General features: G+C 52.8%; 1 protein-coding gene across 1 annotated transcript in view; it reads right to left on the bottom strand.

Moving 5' to 3' along the window:
• The window catches only part of CCER2 (coiled-coil glutamate rich protein 2), a 178,717-nt gene that overhangs the window by 134,129 nt on the left and 27,350 nt on the right, over nucleotides 1–17,238 (bottom strand). The gene's annotated exons all lie outside the window — the stretch shown is intronic.

The following is a 17,238-nucleotide window of genomic DNA, read 5'->3' on the forward strand; positions in this document are numbered from 1 at the left end:
AGATGCTCATTGTCAGTGGGCAGTCGCTATTGCAAGCCCCCTCTGCGGGTATCAGGGGCACCCCTGCCTGTGGAGCGCAGGTTCCTCCCAGATCTACGTTGGGGGCTGCCCTGGACGGAACTTGCAACGGATGATGTCTCTGCCTGCTCACGTCGATGCATGTCCCTAAGGGTTTGTGAGAGCTCAGTGAGCACACGGCGCACTGCGGCAAGTTCGGCACATACGTCTTTGGACGTCGCATGCAGTTCCCCCCTCAGGCTCTCGGTGCTTCTCTCCATTTGGACTCTCAGGCTCTCGGTGCTACTCTCCATTTGTACTCTCAGGCTCTCGGTGCTACTCTCCATTTGTACTCTCAGGCTCTCGGTGCTACTCTCCATTTGTGCCCTTAGTGTCTCTGTACTTCTCTCCATTTCTGCCCTCAGTGTCTCAGTTGATGTTTCTATGTCTGCCTTAGTGCCCCCACATTCATCGGCATGGTCCTTGAGGAGCGTGGCCAGTTGCTGCTGTTGCACGATTAACTGGTCGAGGGACTGTTGCCTCTGCTGGGCCATGGCCATTTGCGGTGGTGTCACAGAGGGGCTGGTGACCTCATGTTGCCTTGCCACAGGGCTTGTGGGGGATGGCCAGTCGTCGTCTTGTGGGTGCCCCTGCGTGGTATCCTCATGTTGTACGGGATGGGACAGACAGGGGGATTGGGACAGGTCATGGATGGATCTGACTTCGACATCCCCGTCTTCTGTGTCGGAGCATGCTGCCATCAATGGGGTGTCACCTATGGTGCTGCTGCCACCAGAGGCAGTGCCTTCTGTGGCATCCATTGGGGGGACCTGTGGTGGTGGTGGTGTGGGCATGCTGGCTGCTGGGGTGCCTGTTGATGTTCCCTCCTCTGTGCTGCCACCTGATTTGTGCTGCTGCCGTGTCTTGATGGGTGCAGCTGAGGTGGAGGGTCTTTGGCCGTTGGTCTTGGCCCTCTTTGCAGGTGTGCTGGTAGGGGTGTCCTGATGCTCGTCGTTTGGATCGGACCCTGTGGTGGAGTAAAGGAGGGCGAGGGTTATTAATGGGTCTGTGGGAATTGGAATGGCATTGTATCACATGCATTGGGGTGGTACCTGAGGGTGATTTGGGTCGGGCCTTGGAGGTGCTTTCATTTGTGTGTGGAGTGAGGGTGCAGTTGTTTGGCAGCCTGCAGTTAGGGTGTGCCTGCTGCACGTGTAGTGGGTGTTTTAGGGGTTTTTAATTATTTATGTATTTATTGTGAGTTTTAAAGTGCGCTATCAGGCCAATGTGTGTGGACGTTCTCCTGGACATGTGTTCCTGTTGCACTATGGGGACACATGGTACTTCACATGATTGGAAATTGTGGATTTAGCATTGTTTTATTTGGGGAACCTACCTGATTCTTCGGATGTCTGCACTCCTTTCTCCATCCCTCCGACTCCCTCTATGCTCTCCATTCCAATGGTGGAGGCACAGATTTCTTCCCAGGGGGTCAACTTGATGGGTGATTCAGGACCTCCCCCGGTGGCTGTGGCAATGTTGCGGTTGGCAGAAAGTATGCTACGGACGCGTATCCGCAGGTCGTCCCATCGCTTTCTGCATTGCTGTGGGTTGCGGGGTGCGGTCCCCACCGCACTTACCCGCTGTGCCACCAGAGCCCATATGGCCTTCTTGTTTGCAAGTGCCGTCCTGGTCATTTGCGTGGAGAAGACGACGGCAGCATTCTCCTGGAGGGTCTCTGTTAGCACGGTGAGTTCCTCACGGGAGAAGTGGACCTGCCGCTTGCGGTCGCACGCTTTCTTCGCTACTTTTCCCATTTTTCTTGGTTTCGCTAGGGTGGATGACGGGTTGGGGTGTGTTTCAGGGTAGTGTTTTTAGTGGTTGTGTGGATTTTGTGGTTTTATAGGTGTACGGCGGGATGTTTCCCGTTCCGGGCCCATGTTTTTACTTCCGTTTCCGTATATTTACGGTCACCGTACTTTCCGGTTGGCGCTCACTGCGGTGTCCGCTAAGATGGGTGGCGGTATTGCACCTAGGGCGCCGTACGGCGGCGGTGTGGGCCGTTTTGGGGTCATTTCCGCCATCGCGGACTTTGCACTTCCGCCATGCCGTGGTGCTCGTGCCCGATGGGTCGGAATGGGCCGCACTTTGCTCCATCGTGCAATGGCGGAAACGCTATTTACGCTGTGGCGGTCCGGTCAGTCACTTTCCGCCAGGGTCGTAATGAGGGCCATTGTCATTATAAAGAGAGCTGGCCTAGGATGAGTCCTTCTCACTATGTGAAGAGCTAGTCTGGGATGCAGAAACATTCTCATAATAAGAAACAGTGGTCTGGGATGCTGAATCATTCTTAGTATAGGGAGAGCTAGTATGGGTTGTGAATACATTCTCAGTATAAGGTGAGCTGGTATGGAATAAGGAGACATTCTCAGTCTATAGAGAGCTAGCATGGGCTGCAGAGTCATTCTGAGTATAAGGGGAGGTGGCCTGGGATGCAGAGCCATTCCGAGTATAATAAGAGCTAGCCTGGGATGTGGGAACTGTCATGAATCCAATGGAGTAATCACTGATACCCCGGCGGTGACCTCCTCTCATGTGACCAGGGGACGGCAGACGCTACCTGATCCTGACCTTGTGGGCAGCTATATGAGGCAGTACCACATGGGAGGAGACAACCTAGGGGGTGCTGTCATGGCTTCATTGGACATAGTATCCCCATTTGCCCTTGAAGAGAGTCGATTACCCTCATGGCATGTTGCCAGACCTCTATACCTTCCCCTTGGAAGAATAGAAAAGACTCTTCACCAAAGCATATAAACCAACCTCCCAACTTTTGTCTACCATGTAGAAGTAACAAGAATGTCTCTATCAATTCCATCTATTCATCATCCATAACTGCTTTCCCATCCAGGCATGTTGAAAGTGTTTATCTAAACTCTTTTCATCAAACATCAAAAATATACTCCTTTTCCAAGAATACCCCAAATACTAGGACACGGAAGAGGAGAAGAGCAGTGCAGAAAATAAGCTTCCAACCCAGTGAGCGCTCTAGCTGTAGGCTGAAAATAGCTATGGCCGGGAAATTTAAAGACCAGCAGCACAGTGTCAAAAGCTGCTGCCGTTGGTGAGAGAAAGGTTTGCCTCTCTGCGACGCTCGAGGTCCCGAACTGGTGTGGCGCAGTCGCGCGGCTCAGAGCAGGGGAAGAAGGGAAATACAGCGAGAAGGGGATGGAGTGCAGAAATGCCGGGAGAGAGGAAGAGACTCCTGGGTATGCACCGATCGCAGAAAGCAGACCATTACCTGCAAGAGAACAAATCGAAGCCGGCATGCTGAACGGAAGCTGCGGGAGATGAAGGGCTGCCAAGAAAGCAGTCTCAAAGGGAAATCAGGTAGAGTACCTTCACTGATTTGCCGCAAACAAGCCCACAAATGTCAAGAAGAGCCAGCGAGTCAACCCAAGGATAGTGGCGACCCCAGGGCATATCGGCAGGCAGGCCAAATGCAAATAATAGGAAAGGAAACTGAAGAGCAAGAGAAAGTGAAGAGACTAATTGTAAGAAGGGAAAGTGAATTGAAAACAAAGCCCTTACCAGTATGTGAATGTATGGAATGAAAATACATGGAAACACAGAAATGAATAATATATCAAGAGGATACATTATCCAACCAAGTAATTGTACAATTGTAGAAGTGGATGAATATAAGAAGCTCTGGCAGAAGAGTATACTAGGCATTTAATACTGTGTGAAGTACAAGAAGCCCTGGCGGGAATGTTTACCAGGCAATCTCGAATGTGTGAATATAAGAAGTCCTGGCAGGAAAGTACACCAAGCAATTTCAAGTGACTGAATGTAAGTAGTCCTCGTGGGAGAGTATAACAGGGAATTATAAGTACATGAATATATGACGCCCTGGCAGGAAAGTATACCAGGCAATCTCGAGTATTTGAACATAAGATGTCCTGGCAGCAGAGTATACCAGGCAACCACAAGGGTGTAAATACAAGTAGCCCCGGCAGGAGAGTATACCGGGCAATTTGCAAATGTGTGAAAACAAAAGGTCCTAAGCAAGAATATTAGGACTGTTTGGCAAATCTATGTGATCACTGTATCACCCGTAACTGCGCCAATGAAAATGTCAACTACAATTACGGCGCAATGCAGTGATCAGATAGATCACCTTTGCCCACATGCCCCAGGCCGCATACCCCCCAACTTACCTTTACGGTGGCGCACTTCTGTGTGCACCACTGAGTGCCTTGTATCCCTGCAGTGTCACTTCCTCCCACTCACCTGGGTCGATACTGACGCCTCAGGGTTGTTTTTTTTCGTTAGGTGTTTTTACAACCTTATCCCTGCTTACTGAAATGGTAAGCAGGGGTACAGACCCGCAAACCCTGACTCCTGTTACTGCACCCAAGAGGAGCAGAGGAAAACCCCTGCAACCCCCGCTCCACTTGGGCGCAGTAATGGGAGTCCGAATTTTGTGGATACGAAAAGACGCAGTAATGTGATGGTCGCAGTAATGGAGGCAACATTTTGGTATGATTCCCTCTTGGCCAGACAAGCAGGAGCAAAATCCTGGACACAGAATTATGACGTGGAAAGAACTGTGTGTGTGACAGTGCCACAGTGGGCCCAACAAGACACAAGGAACTGTTGTATAAAGAACTGTTTGTGGCAAAGAGGAATCCAGGGGAAAAGGAATCATACCAAAATGTCGCCACAATCGTGGCGACATTACTAATACTGCGCCTGAGTGCTGTATAAAAATCCTGACCCCTGTTACAGCGACCAAGGTGAGCAGGGATTGCGGGGGTGTCCCTCGCTCCCTTTAGTCAGTGTAATGGGGGTCAAGGGTTACGGGGCTATCCCAAGCTTACCATTACGGTATTCGGGGGATAAGAAATTAAAAAAAAATGTTAAAACAGGACCCAGCAGCGTCAGCACCACCCTACATAAGTGGGAGGAACTGATGCTGCAAGGGTACAGAGCAGTCGGCGGCACACACAAAGGTACACCACAGTAAAGATAAGTGGGGGGGTGCAGGTTGGGGGATTGCGGGCTGGGGCATGCAGGCAAAAGTGATCTATCTGATCACTGTGCTGCGCTGCAATTGCAGTCGACATTGGCAGAATTACGGGTGACGCAGTGATCACATAGATTCGGAGAAAGGAGTCACCCTTTTAAACAAGGACTCTTTATCCTTGAAGAACGTTTGAGTTTGAGATATTTATTCTTTCTTTATGAATACTTCTTATCAGAAATAAAACACAAGAGGTGATGGGTGGAAGGTTTAAAATCAATCTTAACCAATGGCATTGCTCTGGGCAACCATGCAGACTATCGGTCTTCACCTGCCAAGCCATTACAGAAAGGGAAAGACCATATGCAAATCAGGCTTGGTCCCACCCCAAAAGGGGCAACCTAGGCCGAACTGCTAAGTCACATCCCTTCTGCACGAGACCACAAGCATCCCAAACTTGTTTGAGCTTGTTGGGCCTCATTGGTGAGGAGTAGCTTGGGTCTCTAGGCCCAACAGGCACAGGACCCACGCCTGGGAATACCCGTCCCACTTGGGGTGACTTTAGTAAAACACCAGAGGTGATGGCTGGAAGGTTTAGAATCAATCTTAACCACTTGCATTGCTCTGGGCAACCCTCTAGACCATCGTTATTCGCCTGCCAAGCCATTACAGAAAGGGAAAGACCCTATGCAAATCGGGCTTGGTCCCATCCCAAATGGACACATCCCTTCTGCACGAGACCACAAGCAGCCCCAAACATGTTTCAGCCTTGTTGGGCCTCATCAGTAAGGAGTAGCTTGGGTCTCTAGGCCCAGCAGGCATGGGACCCACGACTGGGCATACCCGTCCCACTCACGGTGACTTTCGTAAAACACAAGAGGTGATGGCTGGAAGGTTTAGAATCAATTTTAACCACTGGTCTCGTACAGAAGATATGTGACCCAGCAGTTCAGGCTGGACTGCCCCTTTTGGGATGAGACCAAGCCTGATTTGCATATATTCTTTCCCCTTCTGTAATGGCTTGGCAGGCGAAGAACGATGGTCTGGAGGGTTGCCCAGAGCAATGTCAGAGGTTAAGACTCATTCTAAACCTTCCAGCCATCACCTCTTTGTTTTTACTTATCAGCGGCATCAGAACTGTTTATATTAAAACTGTAGTCATAGGCGCTCCTCTGCGAGAACGAACACGGCCCATTGACCTGGTCTTTGGGAAGGTACCCACTCGAGGTACACACTCCGCAGCCACACTTTAGCTCACTGTCCTTTTCACAGATGGGACACTCCCATTTGCATATACATCTTTGTCCATCCCTCATGGGCAGTCCAGCACTGGAATGCTATGGCAATTCCCCTCTGAACAAGAGTACCAACAGCAACCCCATACACGTGTTTCAGCCTTGTTGGGCATCATCAGTGAGGTGGAGCTGTGCCTCTCTAAGGACAGCGAGCAAGGGGTCCACGTCTGAATGACCCAAGGAAACTTAGGGTGATAAGACCTAAGGCCCTTGAAATAATAAAAATGTTGTTATAGGCATCCCTCTGCGAGACCGAACACGGCCCATTGACCTGTTCTTTGGGAACGTACCCACTCGAGAGTCTGCAGCCACACTTTAGCTCACTGTACCTTTGAGTAGGAGCTACATATTCTTTCTTCATGAACACATTTTCAAAAGGGATTAAAGGTTAAAGACATTTCCCTTTTCACCTTTTTGTTTAGTTTATAGTGTGAGGGTCAGAATAGAACTTTTGGACACAAGGGCAGTTTTGATTTTAACATCCTGGCACAGACAGATCCCTAGTTTTGGTTTAGATAGGTAGATTCCTCCTAGAGCAGGGTCAGAGAGTCCTTTTCCCAACCCTTTTATATTCAATAAAAGTCTTTAACCAAAAACATGGCTAACTTGCATCCGAGTTTCATTCCTGACTCATCACAGGACATTCTGAGTATAAGGAGAGGTGACCTGGGTTGCAGAGACATTCTCAGCATGAGAGCTAGCCTGGGAGGCTGAGACATTCTCAGCATAAGGAGAGCTAGTCCAGGATGTGGAGACATTCTTAGTATAAGAGTAGCTTATCTCGGGGGCAGAGCTATTCTCATTATAAGGAGAACTGGACTGGGATGCAGAGATATTGTATAAGGAGCGGTGGCATGGGATGCGCGGTCATTCTCAGTAAAGGGAAGTAGAGATATTATCAGTATAAGAAGAGGTGACCTGCGATGCAGAGACATTCTCAGTGTAACGAGAAGTAGCTTAGTATGCAGCGTCATTCTCAGTACAAGGAGAGCTGACCTGGGATGCAGAGAAATTCTTGGCATAAGGCGAGGCGGTTTGGGAAGCTGAGTCAATCTCAGTATAAGGAGATCTAGCCTGGGATTCAAAGACATTCTCTGTATAAGTAGGGATGGCCTGGGATGTTGAGTCCGGATCAGTGTAGGGAGAACTAGCCTGGGATGTAGAGACATTTTCAGTAGAAGGAGAGGTAGCCTAGAATGTGAAGTCATTGTCAGTATAATGAGAGCAAGCCTGGAATGTGGGCACATTCACAGTCTAAGCAAAGCTAGCCTGGGTTGCAGAGGCATTCTTAGTACATGGTGAACTGGCCTGGCATGTGCAGACATCAATACTCAGCATAAGGTGAGCTGGCCTGCAATGCAGAGACATTCTCAGTAGAAGGAGAGCTAGTGTGGAATGCAGAGTAATTCTCAGTATTATGAGAGCTGGTCTGGGATGCAGGGAAGACCACAGCATAAAGTGAGCTGGCTTGGGATTTTGAGATGTTCATTCTCTGCATTAGGTGAGCTGGCCTGAGATGCAGGCCGGAATACGGGGAAATTGTTAGTCGGAGGAGATCTGGCCTGGGATGCAGAAACATTCTCAGTATAAGCAGAGGTGGCCTGGGATGCAGAAATATTCTCAGTATAAGAAAAGCTAGTCTGGGATATGGACATATTGTCATTATAAGGAGAGCTGGACTAGGATGCGGAGACATTCTCAAAGTAGGAAGTGCTAGCCTGGGATGCAGAAACATTCTCGGTATAAGGAAAGGGGGCCTAGGATGTGGAGACAGGCTCAGTATTGGAAGAGCTGGCTTCAGATGCAAATATATTGTTGTATTAAGGGGAGCTAGCCTGGGGTGCAGAGACTTTCTTGGTATAAGAAGAGGTGGTCTGGAATGTTCAGATATTCTCATCAGGAGAACTAGTCAGAATTCTGAGACATTCTCAGTATATGAAGAGCTGGCCTGAGATGCAGAGCCATGTGCAGCATAAAGTGAGCTGGCCTGGAATGTGGAGACAGACATTCTCAGCATAAGGTGAGCTTGCCTAGGATGCTGAAACATTTCAGTATAAAGAGAGGCATCCTTGGATCCAGAGTCATTCTCAGTGTAAGGAGTGCTAGACTGGGATTCTAAGACTTTCTCTGTATAAGTAGAGATGTCCTGCGATGTGGACTCATGATCAGTATAAAGAGAGCTAGCCTTGGATGCAGAGATATTCCTATTACATGTTGAACTGGGCTGGCATGTTGAGAAATCAATTCTCAGTATATGGTGAGCTGGCCTTTGATGCAGAGACATTCTCAGTAGGAGAGCTAACCTGGAATGCAGAGACTTTCTCCTTATATGGAGGGGTAGCCTGGGATGCAAAACCATCTTCAGCATAAAGTTTACTGACCTGGAATTTTGAGACGTCCATTCTCAGCATTAGGTGAGCTGGCCTGGGATGCCAACAAATTCTTACTAGAAGTAGATCTGGCCTGCGATGCAGAAACATTCTCGGTATAAGAAAAACTAGTTTGGGATACTGAGACATTGTCATTATAAGGAGAGCTGACCTGGGACATTTTCAATGTAGGAAGAGCTAGCCTGGGTTGCAGAGACATTCTCGGAATAAGGAGAGATGGCCTGGGATGTAGAGTCATTCTCAGTATTGGAAGAGCTGGTTTGGGATTCAGAGACATTATTGTTATAAGGAGAGCTGGCCTGGGATGCAGAGACTTTCTTGGTATAAGAAGAGGTGGTCTGGAATGTTAGATATTCTCAGTATATGAAGAGCTGGCCTGGGATGCAGAAGCATTTGCAGCATAAATTGAGCTGGCCTGGAATTTGGAGACAGACATTCTCAGCATAAGGTGAGCTTGCCTAGGATGCAGAGACATTCTCAGTCGAAGGAGAACTGGCCTGGGAGGCAGAAGCATTCTCAATACGAGAACTGGCCTGGGATGTAAAACCATTCTCAGTATAAGACCTAGCTTGGGATATGGACACATTCTCAGTATAAGGAAAGCTGGCCTGGGCTGCAGAAATATTATCAACACAGGGAGAGCGTACCTGGGATGCCAAGTCATTCTTAGAATAAGGAGAGCTGGCCTGAGATGCAGAGTAATTCTCTGTATAAGTAGAGCTGGCCTGGGATGCAGAGATATTCTTGATATAAATTGAGGTGGCCTAGAGTGTGCAGAGATTCTCAGTATAAGGAGATGTGGCCTGGGATGCAGAGTTATTCTCAGTGTCAGAAGAGCTGGCCTAGGAGTCAAAAACATTCTCAGTATAAGAAAAGCTAGTCTGGGATATGGACACAGTAGGCCTCATTTCGAGTGTAGCGGTCTGAAAACAAGCTTACTGGCACCCTTGTTTCCGGACTGCCACACTACGAGTCTGCCTGTAGGGGCCATTGCACCCAGCAGGTCAGACCCTGTCCGGTGCAACAGTCCCTGAAGGCAGACTTGTCATGGAAGCACTGGCACAGTCAGTGATGGTGCCAGTGCTTCTGACTCCCAATTCCCGTGGAGTCCAATGGGACTCCACGGGAATGGGGACTTACAAAATCTGCCACCTGACTTCACGCTCCGCAGGGACATGTAATGTCCCAGTGGTACCCGGAAGTCAGGTGGCAGATTCAGTGTTACGGGTTAGGCGGCAACCCACCAGTAGCACCCGCGGGTTACCTCCAATCTCGTTATGAAGACCATTGTCATTATAAGGAGGGCTGGCCTGGGATTCAGAAACTTTCTCATAATAAGAAAAGCTAGTCTGGGATATGGACACATTGGGGTTCATTACGAGTTTGCCAGTATTCTGTCAACGTGGCGGTAATACCATTTACCAGCACTTTTACCATGTCCAGCAAAGTATGGCTTCGACAGAACTCAGTTGCCAGACTTACCGGCGCTGATAACACCTCACCCGTTATTACCGGCCCCTATAACACAGGCAATGGAAATACCGTCAATGCCAGAAACGCTTGCAGGTAATACCAGCACAATGGTTATCACCTGCATATTATGAGCATGGACTTGATGGCAATAACAGCAGAAAATCGCTGGTACTACCGATAAATCTAAGCCGGAGATATCACTACCTCAGAGTTGCCAGTAAATGGACCCGGGTGAAGGAAATACGGCCACGGGTGCAACCAATGCACACAGTAACAGTACTAAAGGGCCACACCCTCCGCAAGAACACTTCCCAACACAACCATGCTGCCATTCATTGTCGCTACCATGGACCTGCAGGCGCTGCATGCTGATGTGCAGCTGATGGTGCTGGAGCAGCAGCAGTGGCTCCAGGAGGCCCGGAATAGAAAGAAGAGGAGGAGGAGGATGATGGGGATACAGGAGATGAAGGTGGCGAGGCAGAGGCATGCTGTGTTCCCTCACACAAGGGCCACACCCTGGGTCCTCACAGAGAGCCAGATACACACCCAGTACCACCTAAACAAGGAGACCATTCATGACCTCCTGACCATAATCCAGGATCACATCGGGAGCAGGATCGGTTTCGGGACAGCCATACTATCGCTGTTGAAGCTGGTGTTGGTTATGAACGTCCTGGCCACTGGCACATCCAGCAATCTGTGAACCAGCTGCATGGCATTTTGCAGCCTGCCTTTGCCAGAGTGCTGGTACTGGAGGCCCTCTTGCGCCATGTGGGCCAGCACATCCCCCACCCAAAAACCAGACACAGGTAAATGCCACCAAGACCAGTTTCTATGCAATTGCGGGCCTGCCCAATGTGTTGGCAGCATTGGACTGCACGCACGTAGAGGTGGTGCCACCCCACGCCTTAGAGGAGGTCTACAGGAACCGAAAGCAGTTCCATCCCCTAAATGTCCAGATAACCCGTGATGCAGCCCTGACCATCACGCACTGCTGTGCCCAGTTCCCAGGATCAACTCACGACTCCATGGTCCTGCGGAACAGCCCTCTGATGGCTTTCAAGGCGCATCACGGAGAATAAAGGACATGGAGTTTGGGGGAATACATGCACTTATACATCTACATTGCTGCATGGGGTCACAGGCAAAGGGGGTGGGGATATGTCAGAAATGCATGTCCAGCAAGCACCCTGCACATGCAGGACCAACCAGCGCATGCTTCAATTGACAGGCCACAACACACAGGAGTAGCACATAACTGGAGATGTAGCACTCACTGACCAGACCATTTCAAAACCAAAAGGACATCCACATGTAATGCACTACAGGTGCCAGAATGCAACACCCACCCCCCTCAAATGTCAGTGAATCTGTAGACCATACCACCTAGGTCTGTGAGATGTATGTCCTTGTGAGACATGGAGCATGCATACACAGACTGACTGTAGAGATTCTGCTGTCAATGGCAACACCTCTGCCGAGCATCATTACGCACACATGTAAATGCCAATGTTAATGTTAATGGGTCTTGTACCGTGCACTGTTGCCACTTGCATAGTCTCATGGTACCCTGGTGGGTCTGCAATGGAAGGAGTGTTTGGGCGGATTGTCAGTGGGATTTAGAGGGAGAAGAGCAAGAGAGCTATGATGTGCCGTTCGGACAAACCGGTCACTGAGCGTTGTGGCGTTTACAGTTGGTTGCCGTCAGGTGATGGTGATGCTTGATTGGGTATGGTTTGTATTCATTTCGGGTGTTATGAAGTGTGTGCGGTTAGTGGAATGGTAGAGGTATGGTTGTGTTCAGTCCAGAGTTTCAGGGTGCGTATGCACAATGTTGACTTTTACGTACGGTTAGTTAGTGGCAATACATTTCATACCCCCAGCAATCCATCCGTGTGTTTCACACTTCCCACCCCTAAATAATTCATCTAGGTGTGATACATTTCCAGACCCCAACAAACTATCTCAGGGAGCAGAACCTAGCATGATACAGATGTTGCACAGTGCCTTTCTCATGGCACAGCAGGGAGGATAAGGCTTAGCTAAACTATCAGACCCGATGCACAATGTGGCTAAACTACATATACAGGCTAAGTGTAAAATATGGCTAAGTCACACAGTTCGGTTACATGCAACATAAGGCTAACCTTGTGTCCTTACCCTTTGCAGGTGACTCAGGATACCCGCTGTTTCCGTGGCTGATGAGCCCTCTGAGGGATCCCCAGATGCATTAGGAAATGGGCGCATGGCCCGTCAATAACTCACAGACACATTTTTCTGAGTACCCCTTTCCCTCTGCACTTCCCTTGCATCTTACTGCATATGATGCGCACACACAATAAATACTTGCACCAAAAGAAGGGATGTCCACACATTGCTTCAAGTGAAAACTATTATGTATTGAAATTACAACACCCTGTGCCTCACTCCCCCTGCCGACACACCCATGCCCACTCACCCGTCTCCCCACATCCCGGTCCCCACATCTGCTTCCCCCTCCCACCACATCCCTACACCCCCTCCCCACACACATCTCCACAAGCCCCCTCTCCACGGTTTATAGTGATAACATCAAATGACATTATGTCGAAAGTCATAAAGTCGAAAAAAAAAATTCGAATGTCTTTTTTAAATTGCTTTTTGTTCGAACTAGGGGGGATCCCCCCAAACCCCCTTTTTTAATTTTTTTTTACCCTTTTTTTTTTTACTCCCAGAACCCAAAATAAACATATAATTAAAAAAATAAAACATTCACAGGGTAATTCATAGAATTTCGCAGAAAAGTGTCGCAAGCGGCTGGCGCAGAGTGTCCGCGTGCGATTGTCTGCGCCAGGCACGTGCGCTAAAACCGATTTCCGCGCACAGCGTATTCATGGATTTTAGGCTCCCAAACCAGCCGTGGCGCAGAGTATCGCAGCGACCCTGCAGCAGCGCCAGTAACGCCCCCAAGAACGCCCTCGCGCAAGGAAAAGCCATCAAAATCGCTAAATCATCGCAAAGGGCTGCGCTAACCCTGGACCAGTCTACAGGGCTGCCAAACAAGGAACGCAAAGCGGGTAACGTGCATATCAGGGGTACGCGTGAAGTTATACACGCGATTAGCCAGGGTACGTGTATTACAGGGGTACGCGGGAAGTTCTACACGCGATTGGCCAGGGTACGTGTATTACAGGGGTACGCGTGAAGTTTTACACGCGATTAGCCAGGGCACGTGTATCACAGGGGTACGCAGGAATTATCACACGCGATTTGGCTGGGTACGTGTATTACAGGGGTACACGGGAAGTTCTACACGCGATTCGGCTGGGTACGTGTATTACAGGGGTGCGCGGGAATTCTCACATGCGATTTGGCCAGGTACGTATATTACAGGGGTGCGCGGGAATTATCACACGCGATTTGGCTTGGTACGTGTATTACAGGGGTGCGTGGGAAGTTCTACACGCGATTGGCCAGGGTACGTGTATTACAGGGGTACGTGGGAATTATCACATGCGATTTGGCTGGGTACGTGTATTACAGGGGTACACGGGAAGTTCTACACGCGATTCGGCTGGGTACGTGTATTACAGGGGTGCGCGGGAATTCTCACATGCGATTTGGCCAGGTACGTGTATTACAGGGGTGTGCGGGAATTATCACACGCAATTAGGCTGGGTGGGTCCTCACAGGTGTTCCCTGTACACCCTCCATGGCCCCTGCAGGCAGCCCACAAAACAGGGGACTACCCTGCACACCTGCTCATGTCCCCCTGCACCCCCACCCCCCAGCAGTGCAGGGGCAGCCTCCACCAGGCCCCCACCCATGTCTCCCAACACCCCCACCCCCCAGCAGTGCAGGGGCAGCCTCCACCAGGCCCCCACTCATGTCCCCTATCACCCCCACCCCCCAGCAGTGCAGGGGCACCCTCCACCAGGCCCCCACTCATGTCCCCTATCACCCCCACCCCCCCCGCCACCAGGGGCACCCTTCACAAGGCCCCCATCCATGTCTCCCACCACCCCCACCCCCCAGCCACCAGGGGCACCCTCCACCAGGCCCCCATCCATGTCTCCCACCACCCCCACCCCCCAGCAGTGCAGGGGCACCCTCCACCAGGCCCCCACCCATGTCCCCTATCACCCCCACCCCCAGCAGTGGAGGGGCACCCTCCACCAGGCCCCCACTCATGTCCCCTATCACCCCCACCCCCCAGCCACCAGGGGCACCCTCCACCAGGCCCCCACTCATGTCTCCCACCACCCCCACCCCCCAGCAGTGCAGGGGCACCCTCCGCCAGGCCCCCACTCATGTCCCCTATCACCCCCACCCCCCAGCCACCAGGGGCACCCTCCACCAGGCCCCCACCCATGTCTCCCACCACCCCCACCCCCCAGCAGTGCAGGGGCACCCTCCACCAGGCCCCCACCCATGTCTCCCACCACCCCCACCCCCCAGCAGTGCAGGGGCACCCTCCACCAGGCCCCCACTCATGTCCCCTATCACCCCCACCCCCCCGCCACCAGGGGCACCCTCCACCAGGCTCCCACCCATGTCTCCCACCACCCCCACCCCCCAGCCACCAGGGGCACCCTCCACCAGGCCCCCACTCATGTCTCCCACCACCCCCACCCCCCCAGCATCCAGGGGCACCCTCCACCAGGCCCCCACCCATGTCCCCTATCACCCCCACCCCCCAGCAGTGCAGGGGCACCCTCCACCAGGCCCCCACTCATGTCCCCTATCACCCCCACCCCCCAGCCACCAGGGGCACCCTCCACCAGGCCCCCACCCATGTCTCCCACCACCCCCACCCCCCAGCCACCAGGGGCACCCTCCACCAGGCCCCCATCCATGTCTCCCACCACCCCCACCCCCCAGCAGTGCAGGGGCACCCTCCACCAGGCCCCCACCCATGTCCCCTATCACCCCCACCCCCCAGCAGTGCAGGGGCACCCTCCACCAGGCCCCCACTCATGTCCCCTATCACCCCCACCCCCCAGCCACCAGGGGCACCCTCCACCAGGCCCCCACTCATGTCTCCCACCACCCCCACCCCCCAGCAGTGCAGGGGCAGCCTCCACCAGGCCCCCACTCATGTCCCCTATCACCCCCACCGCCCCGCCACCAGGGGCACCCTCCACCAGGCCCCCACTCATGTCTCCCACCACCCCCACCCCCCAGCATCCAGGGGCACCCTCCACCAGGCCCCCACCCATGTCTCCCACCACCCCCACCCCCCAGCCACCAGGGGAACCCTCCACCAGGCCCCCACTCATGTCTCCCACCACCCCCACCCCCCAGCAGTGCAGGGGCAGCCTCCACCAGGCCCCCACTCATGTCCCCTATCACCCCCACCCCCCAGCCACCAGGGGCACCCTCCACCAGGCCCCCATCCATGTCTCCCACCACCCCCGCCCCCCAGCAGTGCAGGGGCACCCTTCACAAGGCCCCCATCCATGTCTCCCACCACCACCACCCCCCAGCCACCAGGGGCACCCTCCACCAGGCCCCCATCCAAGTCTCCCACCACCCCCACCCCCCAGCAGTGCAGGGGCACCCTCCACCAGGCCCCCACTCATGTCCCCTATCACCCCCACCCCCCAGCAGTGCAGGGGCACCCTCCACCAGGCCCCCACTCATGTCCCCTATCACCCCCACCCCCCAGCCACCAGGGGCACCCTCCACCAGGCCCCCACCCATGTCTCCCACCACCCCCACCCCCCAGCCACCAGGGGCACCCTCCACCAGGCCCCCACCCATGTCTCCCACCACCCCCACCCCCCAGCAGTGCAGGGGCACCCTCCACCAGGCCCCCGCTCATGTCCCCTACCACCCCCACCCCCCCGCCACCAGGGGCACCCTCCACCAGGCCCCCATCCATGTCTCCCACCACCCCCACCCCCCAGCAGTGCAGGGGCAGCCTCCACCAGGCCCCCACTCATGTCCCCTATCACCCCCACCCCCCCCCCCGCCACCAGGGGCACCCTTCACAAGGCCCCCATCCATGTCTCCCACCACCCCCACCCCCCAGCCACCAGGGGCACCCTCCACCAGGCCCCCACCCATGTCTCCCACCACCCCCACCCCCCAGCAGTGCAGGGGCAGCAGGCAGTCAGGCAGCAGCAGGTGGGAGCGTGCTCGGGGCTCTGGGGGGCAGTAGTTCGGCCTTCCGGGCAGGAGCGTGGTATTCCGTGTGCGTACGCGTGGGCAGCTTGGTACGGAGTGATTTGGCACGTGAAAATCCTGCACGTCAGCGTGAAAACCGAGGAAAGGCCCTCAGCGCGTAAGCGCGTCTGTGACGTGACCCGCACGGGTGTTTCCCACACAGCACGTGATGACAGAGCACACGTGGAAAGACTGCACGTCAGAGTGTAATCGCGTGTGATTGGTGGAAATGGCCCTACACGCAGAAGTGACAAAGCGTGTGATTGGTGGAAATGGCCCTACACGCAGAAGTGACAAAGCGTGTGATTGGTGGAAATGGCCCTACACGCAGAAGTGACAAAGCGTGTAATTGGTGGAAATGGCCCTACACGCAGAAGTGACAAAGCATGTAATTGGTGGAAATGGCCCTAGCGCGTACACGCCACGTAAGTGACGCTGGATGTGTGGGCCTGTATAAAAGGTACGTGTAGAACACATTTTCCTTGTACGTGCTTTTCGTGGAGAGCGAGTGGGTGAATTCTGTACTTCTTGTCGTTTCACACGCGATTTACTTCACGGCGTTTCAAGTTCGTATTCCCTGTTACCTCTGACAGCTTTTTCTCTTTTTTCGCTTTTACTGGTTTACCTGGGCCTGTTCCCTCAAACAGTGTTCCCTTCTACTGTTGTCCTGTCTCCTCAGACAGCGTACAAATCTTCTTTTGGCGGGGGTGTTGCCAACCAAACGTGCTCCTTTTACACGCTCGTTTACCAGGCAGACGGTGAGTCACGCACGTATCTAACATCTGTGCTTGCCCCGTGTGTAGCCTACCCCTTCAGAGGTCATTCTAGGCTGCGTGTGACACGCATACGGTCATTCTTGTGTTACTGGGTGCCACAGCGTAGTGCAGGTTTTTCTTTCTGCACACGTGGT

The sequence above is a fragment of the Ambystoma mexicanum genome, chromosome 2p (assembly GCF_040938575.1).
Source record: "Ambystoma mexicanum isolate Mex_15411 chromosome 2p, UKY_AmexF1_1, whole genome shotgun sequence".
NCBI lineage: Eukaryota > Metazoa > Chordata > Amphibia > Caudata > Ambystomatidae > Ambystoma > Ambystoma mexicanum.